The sequence below is a fragment of the Octopus bimaculoides genome, chromosome 3 (assembly GCF_001194135.2).
Source record: "Octopus bimaculoides isolate UCB-OBI-ISO-001 chromosome 3, ASM119413v2, whole genome shotgun sequence".
NCBI lineage: Eukaryota > Metazoa > Mollusca > Cephalopoda > Octopoda > Octopodidae > Octopus > Octopus bimaculoides.
Window position 1 is genome coordinate 98,418,672 of NC_068983.1, and position 7,548 is coordinate 98,426,219.

Genomic DNA, 7,548 nt, shown 5'->3' on the forward strand with positions numbered 1-7,548 from the left:
TATATATATATATATATATATATTGCTTAGGCATTGCAAGACTAATAACCTGGTATTGAACTCAATATACACATGCTTCAGAACAAAGCATTAGTCAAGTACAGAACAGTATATAGCTGTAAGGTAATGAAGCTCATAGTCTATAGTTTAGCTGTATAAACTCACAGGCCTTCAACTTGTCACCAGTTTGATAAGTGCAAATGCACAAAACACTCAGACCTTGAGTCACTCTGTAACTTCTACTAAATATTGATAAAAATATACATATATTCCTATTTTGAGTTCTACTTTTTCTTGTTTGCATCAACATGCCTATACACATATATATATATATATATTCACTCTATGCTGAATTGTGGTACAGTATGGGCAGATTTCGGAAATCCAAGAAAACTTTATGCAGCTATACCTTTATAAATGAATATGATAAACCTATTATAATGGGTAATACTAAATGGACTTTATCTTTTTCTCTTTCTTTTTCTTTTTCTTTTGTGATGTAATCTTTGGACTAGCATTGTTTGCGGCTGAAGATAGCTTTAAATCATTCTTTATATCAACAATATACATATACTGATGTAATGACAGATTGTTTATAAAGCTTGAAACACGTGTACCATGATATCCTTTGTGTTCTGTTTTCAATTTATGTTTGATATATATATATATATATATATATATTCTTTCATCTCATCGAAAGTCTCTTTTGATGTACAATCTTTCAAGTATAAGAACCTGATCACTGATCTGAATTCAACTGCCTCCGTTTTAACACCTTAGTCCACTTCAGCAGCCATAAAAGACAAAAGAATACTAGTGAAAAGTTTCAATTTACAACGTGACATGTAGAGATGTGTATGATTAAACCTGTACAAGTTCCATTTCTTGCATTAACTAGAAGTGGGTCGGGAAAATCTTTCATTGAAGAGATTTTTTTCCCCACATGGTGAGTTGTAGTAGAAAAATATAACATGAGAAGGAGAGAACTCACAATTTATATATGTTTTTATAAGATAGATATTTATATAGTTTGCCAGTTTTATGTTTTACTAATCATGACTGGGAAATTGGCAAAAATAGAAAATAACAAAGTCAAGTAAGAAATGGCAGTTGAAGAAATGTCATGTCATATAGAAGCTATAGATTATATATAAACTATAGATTTCTGATTAATCATTAAGGTAAATTGTTTACCTTAAAAGAAAGTAGCATCGCCATTGCATAAGTCTCTTTTTCAACAATGCAAATGCCCTTTTTTTTCGCAGCAGCAGCAGCAGCAGCAGAATTTAATAACTGAGAAATTAATGCTGTAGTCATAACATTTCACTTAAGAGTGACCCAGTGACAACCTTAGAGGAATATATTTTGATAGCAAGTTACATATAGTCTATTTTGACTTTGATAGACTCCATAATAATGGTTTTTAAGTCATTGATTACAATTACATCTTCCTTTGAAAGCAGAGACAGAGTATTGATTAGAGGACTTATTCTTTTGGAAAAGCAAGGAGCCCAGTTTTTCACATAATTCATTCCAATGCAGGTTGTTCTTGGGACCCCCAGTTATGTATTGCTAAGCTAAGATATACTCTCATTTTTCAAACTTTTCATGCATTCATTTGCCATTCGCTATTAATACTTTAATATGTATTATTTACTAATACCTACTTTCGTAAGCTAATTATTTAAATTGACCCTTCAATATATAACTTCCTAATCTCTCTCTCTCAGCCTTCATTTCACCTTAATTCTTCATGTAATTTTCTAAATGGAATTTCTCCTTCCCTCTTGTGTTCTCAAGTTGGCTACATATTTTTGTACCATCTGACTCATAAGGGTAGACTAGGCCCTCCAGCTTGTTTATAGCAGCTCGTTTATGTACCATCTCTCTAAATTAACCCCTGTTTGTTCGCGGTGTGCCTGCTTATTCCCACCCCCACCACCAATACCGGATATCTCTCTCTTTTCTCCCACCACCAATACCAAATATCTCTCTCTTCTCCCACCACCATTACAAGATATCTCTCTTCTCTCACCAGAAACCCCCTCCCTCACTGGTGGTATCCTCTATCATACCTGTAATTTCCTCTCTCCCTCTCTCCCCCAGGACAAATGCAACTAGTTTAGCTGCCCACCTTCTTAATCTAACATTGGCATATTGATATTCATATTCTCCTTTATCTATCTTTATTGATTTACTTACTTGTATATGCAACACCAGTAATGCTTACATTTACATTTTTATGATGTCCACAACGCCACTAACACTTACTCCTACCCCCAGAAAGGGTAACAATCTTAACATGCTTGAATGTTTGAATGAGGACAGGTCGAAAGTGAGAGCAGGTGTGAAAGTGAGAACAAATGAACACGAAAACCTTTTTTTCAGGCACTGAATAACATCTCCCCTCCCCGTGCCTCCTCCCACATTCCTTTCCCAGTTTTTAGAGTTGGCACTGTCAATGTAGGCACACTGAAAAGTAGGTCTAGTGAGATTGTAGAGATACTTGAACAGAGATGTGTTGATGTATGCTACATACAAGAGTTAAGGTGGAGAGGAGCTTCAGCTAGGGTCCTCACAGGCAAGGCACATAGGTATAAAATCTTCTGGCAAGGTAACACGGATGGAGTAGGGGGTGTAGGCATACTCCTTGTGGAGAAATAGGTGGATAAGGTCATAGAGGTAATCAGGGTATGTGATAGAGTGCTTAAGCTCAGGCTAGTCCTGAAGAATAGTATAGCTACAATTATTTCTGCCTATGTCCCACAAGCAGGCCTACCAAATGATCAGAAGGACCACTTTTATGATACCCTTCTACAAGCTACCTCAAAGATGAATGGCAATGACCTCATCTTTGCAGCTGGAGGTTTTAATAGGAATGTCAGACAGCTATCCAGTATCTTCCATGGTGTTCACAAGAGCCATGGAATTGGTTCCGGAAATGTAGAGAGAACTAAACTACTAGAGTTCTGTGATGCATGCAACCTATTAATCTGCAACACTAACTTCAGGAAGTCAGGCAGCCACCTGATAACCTATCGACCAGGTGACTGCTAGTCAGATTGATTTCATCCTCATCAGAAAGTGGGATGCAAGGTTGCTCTTAAATACAAAGACCCTTCCTGGTGAAGAATTTACCTCCCAGCATAGACTAGCATATTAGTGACTTTAGACTTGAGGCCAGAAGGATGCCAAGAAGCAGACCAATCCAGAAAAGAAGGATTTGGAAGCTAAAGAACCTTTCACATGGTCAGAGATTTAGGGACATCCTCATTGAGAAATTTGATGAGAGGGAAGAGGAGCTACAGACTTCAGGCATAGAGGGTAACTGGAAATTCCTATGGGATAGCTTACTGAGCATCACAGACCAAATCTACAGCTAGTGCAAAGTCCCTTTTAGATCTAGAGTAACATGGTGGTGGAATAATATGGTAGACAAGGCCATTAGAGCAAAGAAACAGGCCTGGAAAGCCTGGAAGAGTGGGGGTAGCAGGGAACTGTACCAGATAGCCAGAAGGGAGGCTTGGCAACAAGTATACATAACCAAGGGAGAAGCAGAAAAGAAGTTTGCCAATGTTCAGCGATGTGAGGACCGAAGAACTGAAGTATTTTGGATTGCAAGACAGTGTGTGAGAGAAAATTGTGATGTCACAAGAGAGAAATATTTCCACATGGATAATGGTGCACTTGCTTTTAATGATTCTGCATAGAAAGAAGCTTGTAGAAGCCATTATGAAAGGCTGCTGAATGTGGAGAATGAATGAGAGGAGGAAAGCCTGCTACATGTTGACCCAGTAGAGGGACCTGCTACCAGAATAGACAATACCCTGGTAGATAAAATAATTAAGGATATGAAGTCAGGAAAAGCCCCTGACCCATCAGGAATCACTGCTGAGATGCTTAAAATATCTGGTGGTGTGGTTTATGGCCTACTCACCCATATTGTAAACCAGGTAGTTCACGAAGGAGTCATACTCAATGACTGGTGTAGCAGCACCATAATCAACTGCTACAAAGGTAAAGGTGATGCTTTAGATAGAAATAACTACAGGGGTATCAAACTGATGGATTAGGTGATGAAGGTCACAGAGAGGGTCATAGCCCAACTAATTAGGGAGAGAGTCTGCTTAGATGAGATGCAGTTCAGTTTTGTGCCAGGTAGAAGCACCACTGATGTTATATTCCTGGTATGGCAACTGCAGGAAATCTGTAGAAAAGGTGTAGATAGAAACTCCATAAGATGTATCCAGTGTTAGCTATGGACGCATAAGAGGTGCAGCAACATCAAAGGAAGGTTAACCGGGAAGATAGCTTTTGTGTGTGGCAAATGCACAGAGGCAATAAACACTGCAGAGGCTCAGAAAACTGATTCCATCACATGCCAGGGGAAGAAACTAGAAATAGTTGATAGTTTCCGCTACCAAGGTGACCAAGTCTGCAGTGGAAGTGGTTGCTCTGAGAGCATTGCTACTAGAATAAGAATCACCTGGGCAAAATTCAGAAAGCTAAAGGGCCTCTTGCTCAAAAGGAAAGGTAGATTGTATGATGCATGTGTGTGAACTGCCATGCTACACGGCAGTGAAACATGGGCCATGACTGCTGAAGACATGCGTAGGCTTGAAAGAAACGAAGCTAATATGATCTGCTGGATGTGTAATGTCAGTGTGTACACATGACAGAGTGTAAGTGCCCTGAGAGAAATGTTAGACGTAAGAAGCACCAGATGTGGTGTGCAAGAGAGACGACTGCACTGGTATGGTCATGTGCTGCGGATGGATGAGGAGAGCTGTGTGAAGAAATGTCACTCTCTAACAGTGGAAGGAACCTGTGGAAGACATGGGATGAGGCGGTGAAGCATGACCTTCAAATATTGGGCCTCACAGAGGCAATGACAAAAGACCAAGACCTCTGGAAATATGCTGTGATTGAGAAGACTTGACAAGTAAAATGAGATCAGAGCAGTAGCCTATGCCAGTGTCGCATAACCAGCCCATTTAAAAAATACCTTTGAATCGTCGGGCGACACGCCATGCTTAAGGAGACCTATTGAGTCAAGTAAAATCAAAATCAAAATCAGATCCAATCTAATCACAATCAAATGGAAATTGTAGTTGTGGCCAATGCCAGTGCCGCCTGACTGGCTCCCGTGCTGGTGGCACGCAATAAGCACCATGCATGTGTGGGTTGTTACCAGTGCCACCTGACTGGCTCCCAATGCTGGTAGCATGTAAAAAGCAGCATCCAAACATGGTCAATGCTAGCACCCACTCTCCGACTGGCTCCTGTGCCAGTGGCACGTAAAGAGCACCATCAGAACGTGGCCAATGCCATTGCCGCCTGACATCCATGCCAGTGACATGTAAAAATCACCCACTACACTCTCGGAGTGGTTGGCATTAGGAAGGGCATCCAGTTGTAGAAACACTGTCAGATCAGATTGGAGCCTGGTGCAGCCTCCTGGCTTGCCACTCCCCAGTCAAGCCGTCCAACCCATGCCAGCATGGAAAACGGACGTTAAACAATGATAATGATGATCCTATGTGATAAGGATTATTTATTGCACAGCATGAGCATTTCTTTATGCCAAATTAACACAATAGAGCAGAGTGTAATTCATTTGGTGTCCTAGAACACAGAAAACAGTTTGTTGAAAATTTACATTTATTATTATTCATGCCTCTCTGAAACAAATGATCATGGAAAATCTGATGATGAATATCATCATCATCATCATCATCATCACCACCACCACCACCACCACCACCACCACCATCATCATCATCATCATCATCATCATCATCATCACCATCATCATCATCATCACCACCATCATCATCTGCCTTCCATGCTGGCATGGCTTGGACAATTTGACAGGAGCTGGCCAGGCAAAAGACTCTACCAGACTTTTGTGTCTGTTTTGGCACAGTTTTTACAGCTGGATGCCCTTCCTAACACCAACCACCCAGTAGAGTGGACTGAGTGCTTTTTACATGGCACCAGCAAAGGCAAGATCAGTTTTGGCATGTTTTTTTACAGCTGGTTGCCCTTCCAAATGGCAACCACTTTATAGTGTGGGCTGGATACTTTTTATGCGGCACCAGCACTGGAAGGATCACTAAATAACTTGCAAGACCACCAAACAGTCACCATGACCTTCTTTTGGTGCAACTTTGACTTCAGGAAGTGCCGTGGAGCTTCGTTGGTGTCCAACCACTGAGCTGAGTGTTGCCAGTTGTTGTAAAGAATCCACTTTTCATCGCAAATCACAATCTGGTCGAGAAACGGGTAGTTCTTGTTGTGTAAAAGAAGGGAAGATGACATTTCAAAACAGCATTTTTTTTGGTGTCGTTCAATTCATGGGGCACCCATTTCTCAAGTATTTTTGTTTTTCCAATATCTTTCAAGTGGTTGGAAATTGTCATATGGCGCGGGCATGGCTGTGTGGTTAGGAAGCTTGCTTCCCAGCTGCATGGTTTCGGGTTCAGTCCCACCGCGTGGCACCTTGGGCAAGTGTCTTCTGCTATAACCCCGGGCTGACCGAAGCCTTGTGATTGAATTTGGTAGGCGGAAGTTACTGCCGTGTGTGTATACGTCTGTGTAAGTGCTTGTGCTTCTCTCCCAGAGAGTGAGAGGGGGATTACATCTAATTCAGAAGCAAGCTCTCGAACAGTTGGGCGTGGATTGGCTTCCACTAAGGCTCTTAGTTGATCATTGTCAACATCTGATGGCCGACCACTACACTTATCATCTTCAAGACTCGCATCACTGCTACGAAATTTCTTGAACTACCATTGTGCTGTACATTCATTAGTGATTCCTGAGCCAAATGCACCGTTGATATCGTGAGATGTTTCAGTAACTTTTCAGCCTAGCTTGAAATGGAATAAGAAAATTGTGCGAATTTGCATTTTGTCCATGTTGTATTCAACGTTCCGGAAAAAATGGCCTAATTATTCAAAAAGAAAGAGTAACACGAATAGATAAAGTGAAAAACAGGCTTCAAAATGATATATAAAGTCAAAGTAATTTCATGAAAATTAATTTGAAAATACATCATTTAAAACCAAAATTTAAAATTCCGCAAGAACGTTCTTGATAACCTAATAGAACTGAAATATATTTAATTGTAGTTTCCTCTTCTATAGTATATAACAAAGGACAAACAAAGTATACAACTTCAAAATATATGGAAATGGAGAAGAAACAAGAGTAAAATAAGGAAAGTGAAAAACTGTTTTCTATCTTCAGGAAAGCCAACAAATTACAAAACAGAAATTCATTTACAAACAGTTAGGAAGAAAAAGAAGAAACAACACAAATCATGAAACAGCTAAAATAAGCTAAAATTTGGGCTACAGCAGGGATGCACAAACTTTTGCATCCAAAGGGCCAAATTGTGAATTCAATCATTCAAGGCAAGTTGCAAAGTATATTATATAATTTGGATGATCACGAAACATACAAAAACAATAGTGCATAAAACTAATATAAGAAAATATAATAATAAAGTTAATAAATAAATACTATTATAGGCGCAGGAATGGCTGT